Here is a 22,523-nt window from a genome sequence, read left to right as displayed (position 1 = left end):
GCCTTGTGGGTGGCCATCTCTTTAAAAAGATAAACTTGTAAATTTTGGAGATTAATCCTTTGTCAGTTGCTTCATTTGCAAATATTTTCTCCCATTCTGAGGGTTGTCTTTTCGTCTTGTTTATGGTTTCCTTTGCTGTGCAAAAGCTTTTAAGTTTCATTAGGTCCCATTTGTTTATTTTTGCTTTTATTTCCATTTCTCTAGGAGCTGGGTCAAAAAGGATCTTGCTGTGATTTATGTCATAGAGTGTTCTGCCTATGTTTTCCTCTAAGAGTTGGATAGTGTCTAGCCTTACATTTAGGTCTTTAATCCATTTTGAGTTTATTTTTGTGTATGGTGTCAGGGAGTGTTCTAATTTCATACTTTTACATGTACCTGTCCAGTTTTCCCAGCACCACTTATTGAAGAGGCTGTCTTTTCTCCATTGTATATGCTTGCCTCCTTTATCAAAGATAAGGTGACCATATGCGTCTGGGTTTATCTCTGGGCTTTCTATCCTGTTCCATTGATCTATATTTCTGTTTTTGTGCCAGTACCATACTGTCTTGATTACTGTAGCTTTGTAGTATAGTCTGAAGTCAGGGAGCCTGATTCCTCCAGTTCCATTTTTCGTTCTCAAGATTGCTTTGGCTATTTGGGGTCTTTTGTGTTTCCATACAAATTGTGAACTTTTCTGTTCTAGTTCTGTGAAAAATGCCAGTGGTAGTTTGATAGGGATTGCATTGAATCTGTAGATTGCTTTGGGTAGTAGAGTCATTTTCACAATGTTTATTCTTCCAATCCAAGAACATGGTATATCTCTCCATCTATTTGTATCATCTTTAATTTCTTTCACCAGTGTCTTATAATTTTCTGCATACAGGTCTTTTGTCTCCTTACGTAGGTTTATTCCTAGATATTTTATTCTTTTTGTTGCAATGGTAAATGGGAGTGTTTTCTTAATTTCACTTTCAGCTCATGCAGCTCAATAACAAAAAAACAAACAACCCCATCAAAAACTGGGCAGAAGACCTAAATAGACATTTCTCCAAAGAAGATATACAGATTGCCAACAAACACATGAAAGAATGCTCAACATCATTAATCATTAGAGAAATGCAAATCAAAACTACAATGAGATATCATCTCACACCGGTCAGAATGGCCATCATCAAAAAATCTAGAAACAATAAATGCTGGAGAGGGTGTGGAGAAAAGGGAACACTCTTGCACTGTTGGTGGGAATGTAAATTGATACAGCCACTATGGAGAACAATATGGAGGTTCCTTAAAAAACTAAAAATAGAACTACCATACGACCCAGCAATCCCACTACTGGGCATATACCCTGAGAAAACCATAATTCAAAAAGAGTCATGTACCAAAATGTTCATTGCAGCTCTATTTACAATAGCCAGGACATGGAATCAACCTAAGTGTCCATCATCGGATGAATGGATAAAGAAGATGTGGCACATATATACAGTGGAATATTACTCAGCCATAAAAAGAAACGAAATGGAGCTATTTGTAGTGAGGTGGATGGAGTTAGAGTCTGTCATACAGAGTGGAGTTACAGTCTGTCATATAGAGTGGAGTGAGTCAGAAAGAGAAGAACAAATACAGTATGCTAACACATATATATGGAATCTAAGGAAAAAAAAAAAGGTCATGAAGAACCTAGTGGCAAGTCGGGAATAAAGACACAGACCTACTAGAGAATGGACTTCAGGATATTGGGAGGGGGAAAGGTAAGCTGTGACAAAATGAGAGAGTGGCATGGACATATATACACTACCAAACGTAAAATAGATAGCTAGTGGGAAGCAACCACATAGCACAGGGAGATCAGCTTGGTGCTTTGTGACCACCTAGAGGGGTGGGATGGGGAGGGTGGGAGGGAGGGAGATGCAAGAGGGAAGAGATATGGGAACATATGTATATGTATAACTGATTCACTTTGTTATAAAGCAGAAACTAACACACCATTGTGGAGCAATTATACTCCAATAAAGATGTTAAAAAAAAAAAAAGATAAACTTAACTTTATATATGGATATTCTAGCATCAATAATCTTTTAAGAACTCTGCTAGGATAATAACAACTGAAATGTCCTTTTATTTGTTTTAAAGCAGAATTATTATTTCAGCAACGTGCAGAAAAAACATTGAGCTATAATTTATTGTATATTTTATTCAGGGAGAATGACACTTCTGTATCCCTACTTTAAAATTCATATTGTTTTCATTAGGGCAAATATTAACACATAGTTACCATACGTATTTCCTAATTAAGATGGAAAGGGTAATGTAGCTTCAGCAATCAGGAAGTGGAATGTAGTTATCCTATAATTTAGGAATAATTTGCAGTGGATACAACATTCACAGTATTCGGGTAATCTGAGTATACATGTGCGTGTTCTGTGCTGCAGTTGCACCTATAACATTCCCAGTGGTATACTGTATATTTACTTTAAAGTACATTTGTTCAAATTGGATAACTAAGTGTTCTTTTCCTTCATCAGCGTACTTTTTGATGACAAAATAAGTACTCTTCTTATTAAAATATGTCTGCTATCATTGTAATTTCACTTGAGCTCTATAATATCAATAAAGAAAACTATCAAAAAACACAATAAATTAAAGGTTATCTTGTGAAATGGTTTTTCAAACCTAAAGTACATTTTTTAGTAACCTCTCAGCCTAGTTGATTAGTTCTATCAGCCTGGAGAAAGGTTGGGAAAACACTGGTGTTAGTTTCCCAACCAGGAGGTACCAACCTAAACTTTTGAAAAATTCCCAGTTAACTAAATACACAAACTTGTTTGATTAACAGTATAGTCTTGGGCTCGAGTGAGTGGTTATATGAAATAGATATTTACGGTCTCTTGATTTTGTTTCACTCCTCGTGGCAGAAGTGGTACCTTTGTTGTAGAGTCATGGTACAGCTGTCCTATCTTATGGAATAAGAACATCTTAGCAAAGCCAAGTTTTCCATTAAATTCTATTGGATTGGCCCAAAGCCCAAATGAAGTTTTTGGCCAACCCAATACTATAAAATGCAGAATTCTCCTCCAGGAAAAACAAAGTTGTATAAAAGCTAAATTGAAAACTTTTTTTTCTTTTTTAAATTTTCTTTTATTTATTTTTTTTAACATCTTTATTGGAGTATTACTGCTTTAAAATGGTGTGTTAGTTTATGCTTTATAACAAAGTGAATCAGCTATACATATACATATATCCCCATATCTCCACCCTCTTGCGTCTCCCTCCCACCCTCCCTATCCCACCTCTCTAGGTGGTCACAAAGCACCAAGCTGCTCTCCCTGTGCTATGCGGTTGCTTCCCACCAGCTATCTATTTTACCTTTGGTAGTGTATATATGTCCATGCTACTCTCTCACTTCATCCCAGCTTACCATTCCCCCTCCCCGTGTCCTCAAATCCATTCTCTACGTCTTTATTCCTGTCCTGCCCCTAGGTTCTTCAGAACCATTTTTATTTTTAGATTCCATATATATGTGTTAGCTTACGGTATTTGTTTTTCTCTTTCTGACTTACTTCACTCTGTATGATAGACTCTAGGTCCATCCACCTCACTACAAATAACTCAATTTCGTTTCTTTTTATGGCTGAGTAATGTTCCATTGTGTATACGTGCCACATCTTCTTTATCCATTCATCTGTCGATGGACACTTAGGTTGCTTCCATGTCCTGGCTATTGTAAATAGAGCTGCAATGAACATTGTGGTACATGACTCTTTTTGAATTATGGTTTTCTCAGGATATATCCCCAGTAGTGTGATTGCTGGGTTGGATGGTAGTTCTATTTTTAGGAACCTCCATACTGTTCTCCATAGTGGATGTATCAATTTACATTCCCACCAACAGTGCAAGAGGGTTCCCTTTTCTCCACACCCTCTCCAGCATTTACTGTTTGTAGACTTTTTGATGATGGCCAATCTGACTGGTGTGAGGTGATACCTCATTATAGTTTTGATTTGCATTTCTCTAATGATTAGTGTTGTTGAGCATCCTTTCATGTGTTTGTTGGCAATCTGTATATCTTCTTTGGAGAAATGTCTATAGGTCTTCTGCCCATTTTTGGATTGGGTTGTTTGTTTTTTTGATATTGAGTTGCATGAGCTGCTTGTAAATTTTGGAGATTAATCCTTTGTCAGTTGCTTCATTTGCAAATATTTTCTCCCATTCTGAGGGTTGTCTTTTCGTCTTGTTTATGGTTTCCTTTGCTGTGCAAAAGCTTTTAAGTTTCATTAGGTCCCATTTGTTTATTTGTGTTTTGATTTCCATTTCTCTAGGAGGTGGGTCAAAAAGGATCTTGCTGTGATGTATGTCACAGAGTGTTCTGCCTATGTTTTCCTCTAAGAGTTTTCTAGTGTCTGGCCTTACATTTAGGTCTTTAATCCATTTTGAGTTTATTTTTGTATATGGTGTTAGAGAGTGTTCTAATTTCATACTTTTACATGTAACTGTGCAGTTTTCCCAGCACCACTTATTGAAGAGGTAGTCTTTTCTCCATTGTATATTCTTGCCTCCTTTATCAAAAATAAGGTGACCATATGTGCATGGGTTTATCTCTGGGCTTTCTATCCTGTTCCATTGATCTATGTTTCTGTTTTTGTGCCAGTACCATATTGTCTTGATTACTGTAGCTTTGTAGTACAGTCTGAAGTCTGGAAGCCTGATTCCTCCAGCTCCGCTTTTCTTTCTAAGATTGCTATGGCTACTCGGGGTCTTTTGTGTTTCCATACAAATTGTGAAATTTCTTGTTCTAGTTCTGTGAAAAATGCCAGTGGTAGTTTGATAGGGATTGCATTGAATCCGTAGATTGCTTTGGGTGGTATAGTCATTTTCACAATGTTGATTCTTCCAATCCAAGAACGTGGTATATCTGTCCATCTGTTTGTATCATCTTTAATTTCTTTCATCAGTGTCTTATAGTTTTCTGCATACAGGTCTTTTGTTTCCTTAGTAGGTTTATTCCTACTTATTTTATTCTTTTTGTTGCAATGGTAAATGGGAGTGTTTCCTTAATTTCTCTTTCAGATTTTTCATCATTAGTGTATAGGAATGCAAGAGATTTCTGTGCATTAATTTTGTATCCTGCTACTTTACCAAATTCATTGATTAGCTCTAGTATTTTTCTGGTAGCATCTTTAGGATTCTCTATGTATAGTATCATCATCTGCAAACAGTGACAGTTTTGCTTCTTCTCTTCTGATTTGGATTCCTTTTATTTCTTTTTCTTCTCTGATTGCTGTGGCGAAAACTTCCAAAACAATGTTGAATAATAGTGGTGAGTGTGGGCAACCTTGTCTTGTTCCTGATCTTACAGGAAATAATTTCAGTTTTTCACCATTGAGGATGATGTTGGTTGTGGGTTTGTCATACATGGCCTTTATTATGTTGAGGTAAGTTCCCTCTATGCCTGCTTTCTGGAGGGTTTTTTATCATAGATGGGTGTTGAATTTTATCAAAAACTTTTTCTGCATCTATTGAGATTATCATATGGTTTTTATCCTTCAGTTGGTTAATATGGTGTATCACATTGATTGATTTGCGTATATTGAAGAATCCTTGCATTTCTCGGATAAACCCCACTTGATCATGGTGTATGATCCTTTTAATGTGCTGTTGGATTCTATTTGTTAGTGTTTTGCTGAGGATTTTTGCATCTATGTTCATCAGTAATATTGGCCTGTAGTTTTCTTTTTTTGTGACATCTTTGTCTGGTTTTGGTATCAGGGTGATGGTGGCCACGTAGAATGAGAATGTTCCTCCCTCTGCTATATTTTGGAAGAGTTTGAGACGGATAGGTGTTAGCTCTTCTCTAAATGTTCGATAGAATTTTCCTGTGAAGCCATATGGTCCTGGGCTTTTGTTTATTGGAAGATTTTTAATCACAGTCTCAATTTCAGTGCTTGTGATTGGTCTGTTTATATATTCTGTTTCTTCCTGGTTCAGTCTCAGAAGGTTGTGCATTTCTAAGAATTTGTCCATTTCTTCCAGGTTGTCCATTTTATTGGCATAGAGTTGCTTGTAGTAATCTCTCATGATCCTTTGTATTTCTACAGTGTCAGTTGTTACTTCTCCTTTTTCATTTCTAATTCTATTGATTTGAATCTTCTCCATTTCTTTCCTGATGAGTCTGGCTAATGGTTTATCAATTTTGTTTATCTTCTCAAAGAACCTGCTGTTAGTTTTATTGATCTGTGCTATGCTTACTTCATTTCATTTTCATTTATTTCTGATCTGATCTTTATGATTTCTTTCCTTCTCCTAACTTTGGGGTTTTTTTGTTCTTGTTTCTCTAATTGCTTTAGGTGTAAGGTTAGGTTGTTTATTTGAGATGTTTCTTGCTTCTTGAGGTAGGATTGTATTGGTCTAAACTTCCCTCTTAGAACTGCTTTTGCTGCATCCCATAGGTTTTGGGTTGTCGTGTTTTCATTGTCATTTGTTTCTAGGTATTTTTTGATTTCCTCTTTGATTTCTTCAATGAGCTCTTGGGTATTTAGTAGCATATTGTTTAGCCTCCATGTGTTTGTATTTTTTACAGTTTTTTTCCTGTAATTGATATCTAGTCTCATAGCATTGTGGTCGGAAAAGATACTTGATACGATTTCAGTTTTCTTAAATTTACCAAGGCTTGATTTTTGACCCAAGATATGATCTATCCTGGAGAATGTCTCAGGAGCACTTGAGAAGAAAGTGCATCCTGCTGTTTTTGGATGGAATATCCTATAAATATCAATTAAGTCCATCTTGTCTAATGTGTCATTTAAAGCTTGTGTTTCCTTATTTATTTTCATTTTGGATTATCTGTCCATTGGTGAAAGTGGGGGGTTAAATTCCCCTACTATGACAGTGTTACTGTCGATTTCCCCTTTTATGGCTGTTAGCATTTGCCTTATGCATTGAGGTGCTCCTATGCTGGGTGCATAAATATTTCCAATTGTTATATCTTCTTCTTGGATTGATCCCTTGATCATTATGTAGTATCCTTCTTTGTCTCTTATAATAGTCTTTATTTTAAAGTTTATTTTGTCTGATATGAGAATTGCTACTCCAGCTTTCTTTTGATTTCCATTTGCATGGATTATCTTTTTCCATCCTCTCACTTTTAGTCTGTATGTGTTCCTAGGTTTGAAGTGGGTCTCTTGTAGACAGCATATATACGGGTCTTGTTTTTGTATCCGTTCAGCCAGTCTATGTCTTTTGGTTGGACCATTTAATCCATTTACATTTAAGGTAATTATCGATATGTATGTTCCTATTACCATTTTCTTAATTGTTTTGGGTTTGTTATTGTAGGTCTTTTCCCTCTCTTGTGTTTCCTGCCTAGAGAAGTTCCTTTAACATTTGTTGTAAAGCTGGTTTGGTAGTGCTGGATTCTCTTAGCTTTTGCTTGTCTGTAAATGTTTTAACTTCTCCGTCGAATCTGTATGAGATCCTTGCTGGGTAGAGTAATCTTGGTTGTAGGTTTTTCCCTTTCATCACTTTAAATGTATCCTGCCACTCTCTTCTGGCTTGTAGGGTTTCTGCTGAAAGATCAGCTGTTAACCTTATGGGAATTCCCTTGTATTTATTTGTTGTTTTTCCCTTGCTGCTTTTAATATTTTTCTTTGTATTTAATTTTTGATAGTTTGATTAATATGTGTCTTTTTATGTTTCTCCTTGGATTTATCCTGTATGGGATTCTCTGTGCTTCCTGGACTTGATTGACTATTTCCTTTCCCTTGTTGGGGAAGTTTTTAACTATAATCTCTTCAAAATTTTCTCAGACCCTTTCTTTTTCTCTTCTTCTTCTGGGACCCCTATAATTCAAATGTTGGTGCATTTAATGTTGCCCCAGGGGTCTCTAAGACTGTCCTCAATTCTTTTCATTCTTTTTTCTTTATTCTGCTCTGCGATAGTTATTTCCATTATTTTATCTTCCAGGTCAGTTATCCGTTCTTCTGCCTCAGTTATTCTGCTATTGATTCCTTCTAGAGAATTTTAAATTTCATTTATTGTGTTGTTCATCATTGTTTGTTTGCTCTTTACTTCTTCTAGGTCCTTGTTAAACGTTTCTGTATTTCCTCCATTCTATTTCCAAGATTTTGGATCATCTTTACTATAATTACTCTGAATTCTTTTTCAGGTAGACTGCCTATTTTCTCTTCATTTGTTTGGTCTGGTTTGTTTTTACCTTGCTCCTTCACCTGCTGCGTATTTCTCTGTCTTCTCATTTTGTTTAACTTACTGTGTTTGAGGTCTCCTTTTCACAGGCTGCAGGTTCGTAGTTCCCATTGTTTTTGGGAACACCCCAGTGGGTGAGGTTGGTTCAGTGGCTTGTGTAGGTTTCCTGGTAGAGGGGACTGGTGCCTGTGTTCTGGTGTGTGGGGCTGGATCTTGTCTTTCTGGTGGGCAGGGCCGCATCAGGTGATGTGTTTGGGGTGTCTTTGGTCTTAGTATGATTTTAGGCAGCCTCTGTGCTAATAGGTGGGGTTGTGTTCCTGTCTTGCCAGTTGTTTGACATGGGGCATCCAGCACTGGAGCTTGCTGGCCATTGGGTGGAGCCAGGTCTTAGTGTTGAGATGGAGATCTCTGGGAGAGCTCTCACCGATTGATATTATGTGGGGCCAGGAGGTTTCTGGTGGTCCAATGTCCTGAACTTAGCTCTCCCACCTCAGAGGCTCAGGCCTGACACCAGGCCAGAGTACCAAGACCCTGTCAGCCACACGGCCAGGTACGTGGGGATTTTCTTGCCTTTTGGGAAGTCTGAGGTCTTCTGCCAGCATTCAGTAGGTGTTCTGTAGGAGTTGTTCCACATGCAGATGTATTTTTGATGTATTTGTGGGGAGGAAGGTGATCTCCACGTCTTACTCCTCCGCCATCTTGAAGGTCTCTCTCCAGCACCTTAGAGATTTTCAGTTCAAATATCTCCCTTTGAAGTCACCCTAATATAGAGTATTTCCAAACTGAATGTTCTTCCCTAAGCCACTAACCATTGGCCCCTTCTATCAGAAATTCAGAATTATCTCCATGCCTATGGATCTATGCCCCTTATAGTGGACATTGCCATTTAATGAGAAAGGAAAATAGCCTGAATGAGAAAGCCTACTGGTTTGGGAAATACTGTCTCAGCTTTTTCAGTTCATTAAATTTAAAATGACTTTTATTTTGTCTACTCAGAACAATTAAAGTATAGTATTCTGATGTGTTCAAGTGTGTAGCAATTGAACCTTGGAGGACACTTTTTAGTTTAGCTTTGTATGGAAATTATATTATGTAGATAGTCCTTGTTTGATAATGGGTTATCATACAATTGTGAAAACTCATGAGTCTACTTTACCCTTCCTAAACCCCTTACCTTCCCAGTCAGTCATGAGAACTTTGTATTTCCTGGGTCAAAGGTTAGAAAGAGGGGAAAACAATTTTTCCTCAGATGTTCAGATAGTTCAGATAATACAACAATGACAATTTTTTAAAATGGTATTTGAAGTGGGCACTCCTGGAATGCAGATAAAGTTTTCCCCAGACTCTTGCCATATATAATCATTCGGTATGACCAGTCAGTTCAAAAATAAACTGTTTAATAATTTTTCTATTAAGATAAATCCATATGTCTCTAGAAGAGTGATAGTAGCAAATTTACTTAATGAAGTTAGATATAAATGGGCTAAACTTAATTGCTTCCAAACTTGGAAATAAGGTTAAGCTCTGTGATTGAAAATATAAGACCAATAAATACATAATGAATGGATAAAGGAGTTATTTAGAGATTTAAGCCATGGAAAGAGAAGGTCTGCATATTCAGGGCTGAAAAACTGGGGAATTCATGAAGTTCTATTAAAGCAAGATTGCCATTGGAATGCTATCCCATCAAGATGCTGTTGGAATGGGGCTGATGTGAGAGAACACTCGAATGTTCTCATTTTGTTTGAAGACAAAGTGGTTTCGCAGAAGGAGGTTAGTTTATGTGGAATTTAGTTAGGGAATCTAAGACCAAGGATTTGGCGCTGTTTATCTAACTGTGTGCAGGAGAGAAAATTATGGAATCTGGCAGATATCTGGAGAATGTTGGGGACAATTTTGAGATTAAAGTTATGTGTTGTTACTTTGGGCAAGATCCAGGAATACCCAGATTTTACTTCCCTCTTCCTGTCTAGGATCCATAGATGAGCACACTCAGAAGACAGAGCCAAGCAAACCATCACCATTATTTAGCTGGAACTTTGGCCCCCAAGCACTTCTGTAGAACTCTGGTGAACTAGGCAAGATCAAGTGGAGGTAGTAGAGGCCAAAGAAGCCACAAACCAAAGCAGGGTAAATTACTAGGTTGGTCCACTCTACTACAAATCCCAACTCAAGTAGATCTTATCACTCTCAGGTCAGCAAAAGGGCACACAGAGCAGACCCTCTGGCACCAGAGGAAAGGAACAAGGACACAGGAGATAAGTATTTGCCTCATTGTCCAACACTGCCTTCCCTAGACCTTGGCTGTTCAGAGCAATGAATAGAAACACCCAAACCTGAGAGAAATATTTAACAAGGCCTATGGGACAGACAGAATTCGATAAACTCTGTGGCTTAGAAGAATTATTCCTCCAGACTAGGTGGATTCCCCTCTGATTAGAAATTTTACTTCTCAAATAATTTGTTATCACAGGTAAATGTCCTAAATGGCAGATTTAAGTATTCCACTTGCTGAAAAGATTCAAAGCACCATTGTAGAATAATGCATTGTCATTCTGGTTTATATGCCAGTCTCTTAACAAAGTTAAGTTGCTTAATATTTGTCAGTTTCTGAGGGAGACTATGGGATATAACAGAAAGGACAAGGGCTTGAAATCATACATACTTGAGTGACTGACTAGGTCACTTATTACCGTGGACAAATTATTGGAACTCTCTATGAGCCTAAGTTTTCTCCTCTTCCTTCTAAAGGGTTTTGTTAGGATTAAATGAAACAGCATTTATAAAGTATGCAGCCAGTGACTTTGCAAGTAATAGGCACTCAAAATGTTAGATACTTCCTACCTTTGGTTTCTTTCCCCTGAGAGTTTGACCAACCCTTCATGGACCAACAGTATCAATCCTTTATGACTGTGTAAATCTGCTAAGGATCTTATCTAGGTTATGGTGACCCACAAAGGCAGTGCCTTCTATGTGCTCATAGATCTGTTAGCTGGCCATCCCTCTGGGATACCTCTGTCTCTTCTCCATTGCTTCACACCCATTGGCAGAAATGTACCCACCCTTAGCCATACTCAGGTACCATCAGGGATAATATAAGCTTAATTTTAAAAATAACAGTGACTTTCTCTTAATAAATGTGGCTCTCATGGTTCTTGCCATTTTGCACAGAATACATTAAGGATAGAGAAAATTAAAATAGTATCAACCTCAATCTTACAGGATAGAAACCAGTACTTACTCTGTGTCAGGGTCTGTATTCAGAGTTTTATACTGATTTCCTCATTTAATCTCTACAACAACTTTTGAGCTAGAAACTATTATTATTATTACCAACTCATAAATGAGAACACTGAGTTTCATTTCAAATGCTCTTGACTTGAGAAGATAACTGATAACAATTTTCAATTGCTATTTTACCTCCTAGGTATATGCTATTAGCATATTACGACGGGAAGAAAGACACAGACCTACTAGAGAATGGACTTGAGGACATGGGGAGGGGGAAGGGTAAGCTGTGACAAAGTGAGAGAGTGGCAGGGACATATATACACTACCAAACATAAAATAGATAGCTAGTGGGAAGCAGCCGCATAGCACAGGGAGATCAGCTCGGTGCTTTGTGACCACCTAGAGGGGTGGGATAGGGAGGGTGGGAGGGAGGGAGACGCAAGAGGGAAGAGATATAGGAACATATGTATATGTATAACTGATTCACTTTGTTATAAAGCAGAAACTAACACACCATTGTAAAGCAATTATACTCCAATAAAGATGTTAAAAAAAAAAAGTCATGTTTATTAAATGAGGAAAAGACTTAATGGATACATTAAAACACAGTTCTCTACAACCAATTTTGAATATAAGCTACATGTAAAACTGTGAACATCACATCTGTTTGATTGACAGCAGTGCATGTGGACTTCTGGGTTGTGGCAGCACCTTCTTATCTTTCCCCAGACTTCATGGCCAAGTGTCCACTTAAACAAGCAAACAAAGATATAAAGCACAACAGTGCTGGAAACAAGAAGTATCCATCAGCAGTTTGCCAACCTGCAAGAATGATCACTAACTAGCCATCAGGGGGCTCGGCTGAGCAAGGGCCTTGACCATTCCGCTCCTAAGCTTTGAAAAGCAACAGGCAAGCAGGAATAAGGTAGGAAAATGTTCTCACCCACTATTACTACTTCTGCCAAAAGCCTGGCCTGATCAGTCAGGAAGCCAGCAGGTATCTCCCCTAGTGGGAGAATATTTTGGGGGCAGCCAAAGTCATTCCTTCATCCTCTATTTTCACGCCACTACTCAATAGCATCAATTTCCTGAATTAATTCCAGGTAATACTCTTTCTAGCAGCAGCCAAGAGTGAAATAGGACAGCCAGTGGGCCATTGTTAACAGTATGTGAAGTCCCCCAAAGAGAGAAAAGGGTCCTGGGATTGTGGTTTTCAGGCTGAAGAAGCATCACCTGTCCAAATTCTCAGGAACCCATTTAATCACTAAGCTTTACTGAGATGCTACTGTGTGTAAGACTCTCTTCTAGGCACTGCAATACAGTGAAGGACAAGATAGGCCAGGTCCTATCCTCAGGGAGCTTCCATTCTGGTGTTGGTGGGTAAGCAGGCAACCACTGAACAAGCCAGAGGGTGACAAGAACTACATAGAGAAAAAAGAGGGTGATGAAGTAGAGTGAATAAATAGCCACTTCAGATGGAGATGGTCAAGGAAGTCCTCTCTGAGGAGGTGCCCTTTAACTAGAGAGCTCAACGTCAAGAAGCAGGTAGTTATGAAAAGATCCAGAGCCAGTATGCAGTGAGTTCATCTTGTGTGAGGAAAGATGCAGGCAGGGACTGTGAAGGGCAAGTGCACAGCTTCTGAAAAGAGGCTCACCTTCCCCTGCCCACAACACCTGTAAACTGAATGTGTCTGCCCGTTGGAGAGATTGGCCTCTTGTTACTCAGTTGAACATCTGTTTAGCGGAAGATATTTTGAAGGTAAATATTTTAAAAATCAATAGTTTTAAAAATTCTAGACATAATCAGAAATAAAATGAAGGCAAAAATTATAATCTCACTAGCATCAGGAAAACAAAGACTCCTGGAAATAACCTTTACAAGAATTTGCGGAACCTATATGCTAAAAAGCATACATAAACTTCATAAATGTACAGCAGTATATAATAATTTTTAATCACTTCCTGAAATTGCCTACTAAGTAGTCTATAAAGTTTTTCCACTTAAAATAAGGGTTAAAAAAATCTAATTCCAACCCCCAAATGGTTTCCTTTGTAAGTTGACAAAGTAATTTTAAATTTTACCTTGGAAAAATAAATAACTGGGACTAGAGAAGAAAACGAAGCACAGCTGTGGACTCTCCCTCTGAGATGCTAGTTATAAAATGAAGTGTTAGATAAAAAGTTGGACAGACTTTAAAATTCACAGATAAATCATTGGGCACAATAGTCTTGAAAGAGATACACAAATTTAACATCTCAAAATGAAGCATCATAAGCCTATGGGAGGGATGGATTTTCTTACAAAAAAAGTCTTGGGAAAATCATTCTTTTTTTTTTTAAGAAACAAAATCTAGTTGTAGTTTTACCCATACCCATGCACTGAAATAAACTGTAGTGTATTAAAGAGATGGATGTTAAAACAGTATAATACCACTCCGGGATTTTTTAAAGAATACTAAAATAAAATATAGGAAAACATAGCCTGATGTCAGATTGAAAAAATTTAAGCAAAAAGAGAGAGAGAGAGACAGGCTGACTATATAAGGTTGTCTATATAAAAAATTTATATAAATATATACAATATTACATATGTGATTTATATAATACATAATAGATTATAATATTACATGTATCATAAATAATATAATATCATAAAGGAGATTAAAAGACAATTGACAACTGGAGGAAACCATTTTACAATGTACTTCCTACATAATATGACATTTTACTAATCAATTAATATTTATTGTTCATTAGGAAATAAGCAAAGGACACAAGCAGATCATTTATAAAGGAAGAAAGACAAATGGCTAATAAACAGTTTAAAATGTCCTACTTCAGTAGCAATCGAAGATGTACAAGTTAAACAATATAACGCCATTTTCACCTTCTTTGACTTGTAAGTATTAAAAAGTTTATAATTCCCAGTGATGTCTTAGGGTTGATGATGGAATAAGGACTCTCATACACAGCAGCTAACCTGTACTTTGGTGAATTTCTAGAAAGTGTTTTGTGATATGGAATTGAGAGCCTTACAAAATTCTTATGCCATCCTCCCTCCACTCTCACCCCCAAATTATTGAGATGAGCATTTAGCATTGCCAACTGTAAACATATTTCCAACTAAGTTCCTGCAGTCTGGCTGTGGTTATAGAACTTTCAGGTTTTAATGAACAATTTGACCATTCTTGGCATAGGGCTCCACGTTGTTTTTTAAGGAGAACACTGGCACTCCCTTGATTCACCTTTGAGAGTTGGGGCAATCTTCTTCTACCATCAGTTTATCTTTTATCAAAGGTGTTAATTCAACTTGATGGGCTGTTAAAATCTTGGAGTCTCCCCTTTACTGGCAATGGAATTGTTGGGTCCTCTTTTCTGCAAGACACACATATTCAGGCAAAAACACGTGTCCTTCACAGGACTTTAGCCCAATTTGGGGTGGATGATTAGAGTGGTAGTTCTCAAATTGTTTCATGAATTGGAATCACTGGAAAGAGTTGATAAAACAGATTGCTGGTCCCCACCCCCAGAGTTTCAGTTTCAGTAGATCGGAGGTTGGGCATGAGCATTTGCATTTCTAACATGCTCCCAGGTGATGCTGATGCTGCCAGAGAACCACTGGCCTAGAGGAAATCATCCCTAAGGTGAGCAGGACAAGCAGTCATTTGATTTTTTTTAGGAGGGAGGGGTGGCAAAAATGTGAGTGAAAAAGTGAAATTATGATGGGATGGTTTCAATCACATTTCAGCCAGTGTATGAGAGATATTTTGGTGCCATCCTAATACCCCAGCCAGACTCTGACAGTCACATACTAGTTTTAATATGAGACCAGTTTGTGGTTTCCCAGCTAGACTTTATTTTCCTCAAGAGCAAGTCCCCATCTTCAGCTTTTCTTGAATTCCCCATAGTTATTTGCACAGGTAAATGATCAGTATAGATTTGCTAATTGAACGAAATTCACAGGACAACAAACTCTGAGAAGAGCCTATAGAAAGTTCTGGGCCCATAACCACATCTACAATTTAGGATTTAGTGCTTAGGCTCATTAAGGAATGTCAAAAAAATCCTTATCTTTCCATTATCCCCGTTGTAGCTGAGGATAAGCTGAGTAAACTTTGAGGCTGAAGATTTTAATGACTGTAAAGCTCCTCTCAATTTCTCTGGATGGGCTCTACTTCAGGATGCCAATAGTAATGGCAGATAATCATGGGACTAAAATGGTATTATTCAGTTCATCCAGATCCTTAATGAAGCTGCAGGGAAATGAGAGGGGGTGTGAGAGACGCAAATGAAGGAATTAGCTCTTACTGGAAGACAATTTTTAAAAACCAACATTTCTCATGTATCTGCTTTGGAGGTTTCTTTTTTTTTTTTTAAGGGAAGATTTCTTGGAATGAGCTGTTGAGGCTGCGTATTGAATGTTTATATTGAATATATAAAATATATTTATTTGGTTATATATATATACTTTTAGCCCAGAATCCTTGGGCAATATCCTATTTTGCTCTCATGATGTTGGGACTTTGTTCTCTTTCCAGTTATAATAATAGTAATGACTAACTTCTTTATAGCACTTACTAATCATCAGGTACTGTCCTAAGTATTTCACAAGTACTAATTCATTTAACTCAGTGCAGTCCTATTAGATGAATATTTTTATTACCTATCTTATAGTTAAGGAATTCAAAGCACAGCAAGATTAAGTAGCTTGTCCAAGGTCACAGAGCCAGGTAGTGCTAGAGCTGGGCTTCACACATGTCAGGCTCTAACTGCAATGGGGTACAGGGAGCCTGTTGACTTTTGAGTGAAAATACCCATGTGAAATTGTGGTCCAATCTATAGACCTTTCTGGGCTGCATTTTCCATAGCTGCAAAAAATGAGAATCATAATAATTACTTCATGGTTTTAATAGAGTAAAAGGTAATGTATGAGCCAAAAACTACAATCGGTCTCTGAGCATAGTGGGTACGCAACATATATAAGAGTCTGTCTTTAATGAGAAGAAATTCTCAGAACAAAGAGATTCTGCTTTCTCTGGTACCCATGTATCTAGGGGTTCTGTCCTCATCTTCAGAGGCCCCGTGTCAGGAGATGAGAATGGCATGAACGTGATTTTAACTCTCATGTCCCACAGCCTGCATGTTTGGAAGAGCTGTCACTCACACCCACATGTATTTTGACCAAATCTCTAAAATTGCACATGAAGGAGACAAGAGGGAAGCCCTCAAGTGAACTGAATTTCCTGGGATTTTTCTATGGTGATGAAGCAGGGTGATATTTTTAAGTATTACCACCCACAGGCCTCACCAAAGCTTGTAGGCTTTTTCAAAGCTGCAAAACAAAGAAGTATACGGCATAAAGGTTCAGATGCATACTTCTGGGGTGAGTCTCCGCCATCTCACAGCAATCCCCTAACGAGATATGCCTTGGTGGGCTCCAAGCTGAGATAGAGGGTGGACCTGCCAGGGCCATTGCCCAGCATTCCGCTGCTGAGTGCCCAGTGCCCTGGACTCTGCCTGCCACCCTCCCTGATGCTGGGTAGGGATGTTGTTTGTTTGTTTGTTTGTTTTTTGCACGTTCATTTGCTGATTTATTAGATAACAAAATAATAGGTTCACAGTATATTATAGTGTATGGAAGTCATCTGACTTCTCAAAGGAAGCCAAGGACAGCCTTCTTTCCACAGACCTGGAGACTTGCAGATCTTGTCTGAGGATGGTAGGAGGAAAAAACATTGCTCTCTGACCAAGGTGGAATAGGACAAACCTGTTGGAAACCTGTGTACGATCCAGGGCACTGTGGGCAGAGCATCACTACAGCACTTGCCTTTGAGGAGTTCTCTGGAGACATGTGGAAGGAAAGGCATGGTGTTTGGAACACTGCACCTGACGGTTACAGGGCTCCACCAGTCTGGCCCGTATTACTGTTATGATATAAGAACTGATGCTTCCTGGGGCACTATTCTAAGAGTACTGCATGACATGACTCATTTAGTCTTCACAATGGCCCATATTATCTCTTACCATGAGGCAACAGAGACTCAGAGGGACTGGCTGGATTCCCACAGCCAGCAGCCCTCTCTCCTGTACCTCCTCCTCTGTTGCAAATGGTTATTGACCTCCTCCTACTCTCTGGGGGAACCCAGTCTCCATCCCACAGCTGCTGACAAGGCCCTTCATGACCTAGCTCCCACACAGCCCTCTGGTGTCATTATTTTCTCCCCCTTCCCATTCCACACTCAGGTTCTGATGAATTGGGCTCAGGCCTTCAAATGTGTTATATTTTCTGTTGCCTCAGGACCTTTGCACATGTTTCCTCTGCCTGCAACCACCTCTCTCTTACTCCTTAAGGTAGGATAATCACTACTCAGACTTTGAGGTAAACTTAGACCCAGTGGTTACCCCTCTTATTTGCTATATAGTTCACTCTTCTTTGCTTATCACACACATTTTACTTTACTGTATTGACTGATATAACTGTTGATTTCCCCCTCTAGATTCAAGGCTCCATGTGGCCAGACTTTGTCCACAGAACATGGAGCCTGCTGTCGAGTGGGTCATCAAAAAATGTTTTTTGATGAATGAGAGATTGACTTTCCTTTGCTTTGCTGTCTCAGCCACACTACTCTTCTACCCCTAAAAATCCTATTTTAAAATGCCTGTTGATAATTATCACCATCAGTTTGACTTAATTAATCCTTTGTTGTCTCTATCCTTGCCAAGCAAAGGCAAAAATCCTTCTATGCCAAAATCCTTAGTTCAAAAGAAGTTATAATGCCAAACAATGAAGGAAAGCAGTTAAGAGAAACGTCCTTTAACTTTTTTTTTTTTTTTTTTATAGCTATTCTTCTGTTTCCCTCAAAGCCACTGACACATGCATAACCCCGGTCTCTCTGTAACCTCACAGCCCCGGAAACCACACATCATGTGCTTTGGATCTCACATATCACTCATGCTCAGAGGCAGGGTAAGTATGGAAAAAGCTTTGGTTTTAGGGTAAAACAAACTCAGGTCATATTCCCAGCACAACCACTCTCTAGATATGTGAATTTGTGCACGAAGTTAAATCTCTCAGGGTCTCGATTTCATCTTTTCTGAAATGGGAATGCTAACATCTACTTCATGGAGTGATTATGAGGATTCAGGGAAATAATAAATGTCAAGTGTCTAGCGAAGGGCCAACCTTGTAGCCAACAGTAGCTGATGCCAATTTTCTTCTATTCTTTCTTTGCCTTATCCCACGGGATTTTGGCCCAGGAATTTTATAACGTCTGTGCAGGAATTATTAACTGGGCTTTGGTGGATCTGTGAACACCCTGAAATTACATGAAGAGTTGTTTATGTTCATAAGGGCTTTTATTGCTGGAGAAAGTACCTGTATTAGTTTCCTGAGGCTGCCTCAACAAAGGACCACAAACTTGGTGGTTTAAACAATAGAAATTTATGGCCTCACAGATCTGGAGGCTAGAAGTCTGAAATCAAGGTGTTGGCAGGGTTCGTTCCTTCTGCAGCCTGTGAGGGAGAATCTGTTCCAAGCCTCTCTCCAGCTTCTGGTGGCCTTAGGCACTCCTTGGCTTTAGAAGGCATTCTCGTTGTGTTTTCACGTTGTCTTCCTCTGTACATGTCTCTGTGTCCAGATTTCCCTTTTGTATAAGGATATCAGTTATATTGGATTAGGGCTCACCCTAATGACCTCACCTTGAACTTGATCATCTGCAAAGACCCTATTTCCAAATTATATCACATTCCCAGGATCTGGGGGTTAAGATTCCAACATATCTCTTTGGAGGGGACACAATTCATTCATAACAATATCCATAGCTTTCATTGGATTCTTAAAGGAGTCTATAGCCCTTCCAAAGATTAAAAACTAGTAGCAGGAAAACCTGCTTTATGGCTTGTCTTATATAAACCTAATCAGCAAGTCTGTAGGCTTGAGATGTGCCAAGGTGTGTCTTGAGTGCCAAATCATGGAGAAACACCAAGGTGATTTCGATGGGGTTGTTTAGGCATGAACTAATGGACAGAGAGTACAGAAAGTCTCTTTCCACACCAGACTTGATTCTGGTTGGCAACCACTGCTGTTTGACTAAAATCCTAATGGCTCTATTAAGAATCCTTGAGTCCAACTCATAAAGTTTACATTCTAGTGGGTGAGACATTTTCATCAAATAATATAAATGAACATATAATTATAAATTGAGATTAGTGCTAGGATAGAAAGAAATGTGATTCCATAAAAGCACATAATTAAGGAATTTGACTTGGCCTGAATTGGTCAGGGAAGGCTTCACTGAGGAAATGATGCTTCATCTGAGATTGGAACGACAAATTCAAGTGCACCTAAGGGGAAGAGTATTCCACACAGAGGAACAGCACATACAAAGGCCCTGGTAGGAGCCTTTGCAGTAGGAGGGACGATGGTACCTTAGAGGAACTAAGAGGAAGCCAACGAGGCTGGAGCAGAGAAGGTGGGAGAATGAGAGAATGGTGTGACGTGAAGGTGAAGGACATTTGTGAAGAATTTGGGATCTCATCCTAGGATAAATGGGGAACCATTGAAAGGCTTCTCTCTCTTAACCTGTATTTCAACCCATACTCTTAGCCCTACCCCACTTAAATTCTTGAAATTCTTTAGAGATACTACTTTATTCTGGTACCTTCCTATTAATCTGGCTATGTCTTTTCAATGTCATTTTTTCTTTCTGTTCCTTAAATGTTGCTTTCCACTCTCTTCCTGAGTGATCTCATCCTATTGCATCGTTTCAGCTACCACCCTTCTGCAGATACCTCCAAAACTTTTTTTTTTCTGGGCTGCAGTTGCCTTTCCCCATCTGCTTACGAAATAAACACTGCATAATTTTGATCACATGGATATCAATATGGTCTGCTTGAACTCTGCTTTGGAACTCTATGGGTAGCTTCTTTCTAGAGGATGTTACCAAATCCCTATCATCTGGACCATTAATGCAGATTTGCCACAAGGCCAAGGAGAATGCATCGCCCTTAGGGAGGCTTGAACAGGGATTGCTGGGGTGCTCTCAGCAAGGCCTCCGCAGTCAGCAGTGGAAACAGCTGACAGATAGTTTGCCCTTGTGCTCTCTCCTGATGTATGAAACACATGCTTTGAGTTTGCTGAGGTTTCTGCTCATCTTCCCTGAGGGACCCTGACTCAGGGTTACGATCACCCTCTGCTTACGTCCATGTGGGCATAGAGCCTCACCCTAGATGAGATGGTGTGGGAGGAAGCCAGTGGATTAATGCATTTGAAGGTCACTGTGGGACGGTCTATGTGAGTACTGAAAATCAGACTTAACTGGAAGTCGTGGTAGGTCTGATGCTCAGGAAGTGATGCTTCTAAGGTACCTACTGTGGAAGACAATCAGGAGGAATAGGAAAGACAAAGAAAGGGAGAGAGAGAATGGAAGAAAAGAGGGAGGGAGGAAAAGACTCAAACCACTATTTACTAAACACTGAATGATTTATTTTCACAGATATACTTTATCCTCACAAGCAGCCTGGCAAGGTGGGTATTTTGGGCTGGAAATCAATCATTTTTCTTTTGTAGTTGATATTCTTTCAACTATACCACAAAGCCTAGATCATAGCTTTGGTGAACTAATCAGAACTTTGAGTCATTCCGGTTTCTCTCATTCCCATGAAGACTCAGCTACCATTGAGTTTTCTGAGCTCTTTCCATGAGATGTCTTGTCCTGAACCTATGCATTTAAGTTGAACCCAGTCAGCCAGAAACCCAAACCACATGGCTGATAGCAAGTACTGGCAAGCCAGGGACCCGGCAGTTCAACTGAGGCAATCACCTGTGTCCTAGCCCCTAAATCTCTCCCATTTTATGACAGTTCGTCTTGACTGCTGTTCTAGGTTTTTCCTCCTGATTTGGCTCAGTTCATGCTCTTTGACACTTGAACTTGTGTTTTTTTTGTTTTGTTTTGGTTTTTTTTACTGGCTTTAACTTAGTACTTATTAAGGATTTGCCTGCTGGGCCCGTCGTTGGTCATACTGGACTTTTTTAGGTCCTTGGATGCTTCATGATTCTACCGAATGCAAAATGCTCGTACTCGTCTATTTGGTGATACTCCATGTGCTCCAGTGCTGAACCCTTCTAGAACAGGAGAGAACTCCGAGAGGACTAAGTAGGGAAGAATCGATTATAAGAAGGCCTTTGGGCACTTCCAACAACAGCTTCCTTAAATTGTTTGTACTCGCCCCCGCTCCCATGGCAGAAATGTTATAATAAGGAATTTGAACGGAAGTTTGTCCAGCAAGAATTATCTGCTCTAGTCATCTTAATGGAATATATTGGGCAAGAGCTCATTCAACCAAACCTCAGTACATTGGGCAAATTCCTTTCTGTTCAATTCAATTCGTCATTCTATCCTTGGGGACTCCAAAAGGTTTTGTACAAAATCCATTAGCATATACAGTAATCACTCTTCAACGGTGAGTTCCTATGTTGGGTAATCCCAATATATGTGTCTCTACTTCTGGATTTTTTCCCCCTCAATGCTCAGAGTTTTGCAGCTTATACCCGTGCACTGAATTCTTAGAAGGGATTACATTCTCACAGTCACCTTCAGCCCTGGTGTCCAGACGCTGCTGAATCATCCCCTGCTCCGAACCTGCTGCTGTTCCTTACGGTCCACATCTTGGCACTGATTGAGACATTGATCCAACCCTTTTCCATTATTTCCACAAGCAAACAAACAAGAAAATTATTCAAGGTCTTTGCTGCAGTTTTCAGCAGACAGAAGGAGTTTACAGACAGCAGGGGATGCATCCTAAGACTGAACATGAAAACTCTCCAAGAGCCTGTTGGAAGTTGCCCCATGATGCTTGGCCAACTCCTTCAATAATTCTCTCTCCTTTCTTTTCCCCTCTCCTCAGTTCCCACATCCTTGTCCTTTACTAATTGAGAGGAGTTGAGCTTTCTTTTAGTTCCTTTCCTTTGCTAACCAAGGCTCTCAGTGACTCAGCTATTCCAAGTGGTTTGTTCAGGTATTTTGCTAAATTAAGGCTGTTGTTTCCATAAGAGCCAGCAACTAAGATGATAATTTTTTTAACACAACATAAACACAGAGCATTTCGTGTTACTA

Source organism: Eubalaena glacialis, chromosome 8 (assembly GCF_028564815.1).
Source record: "Eubalaena glacialis isolate mEubGla1 chromosome 8, mEubGla1.1.hap2.+ XY, whole genome shotgun sequence".
NCBI classification, from domain to species: domain Eukaryota; kingdom Metazoa; phylum Chordata; class Mammalia; order Artiodactyla; family Balaenidae; genus Eubalaena; species Eubalaena glacialis.
Note: the sequence above shows the minus strand (reverse complement) of the source record.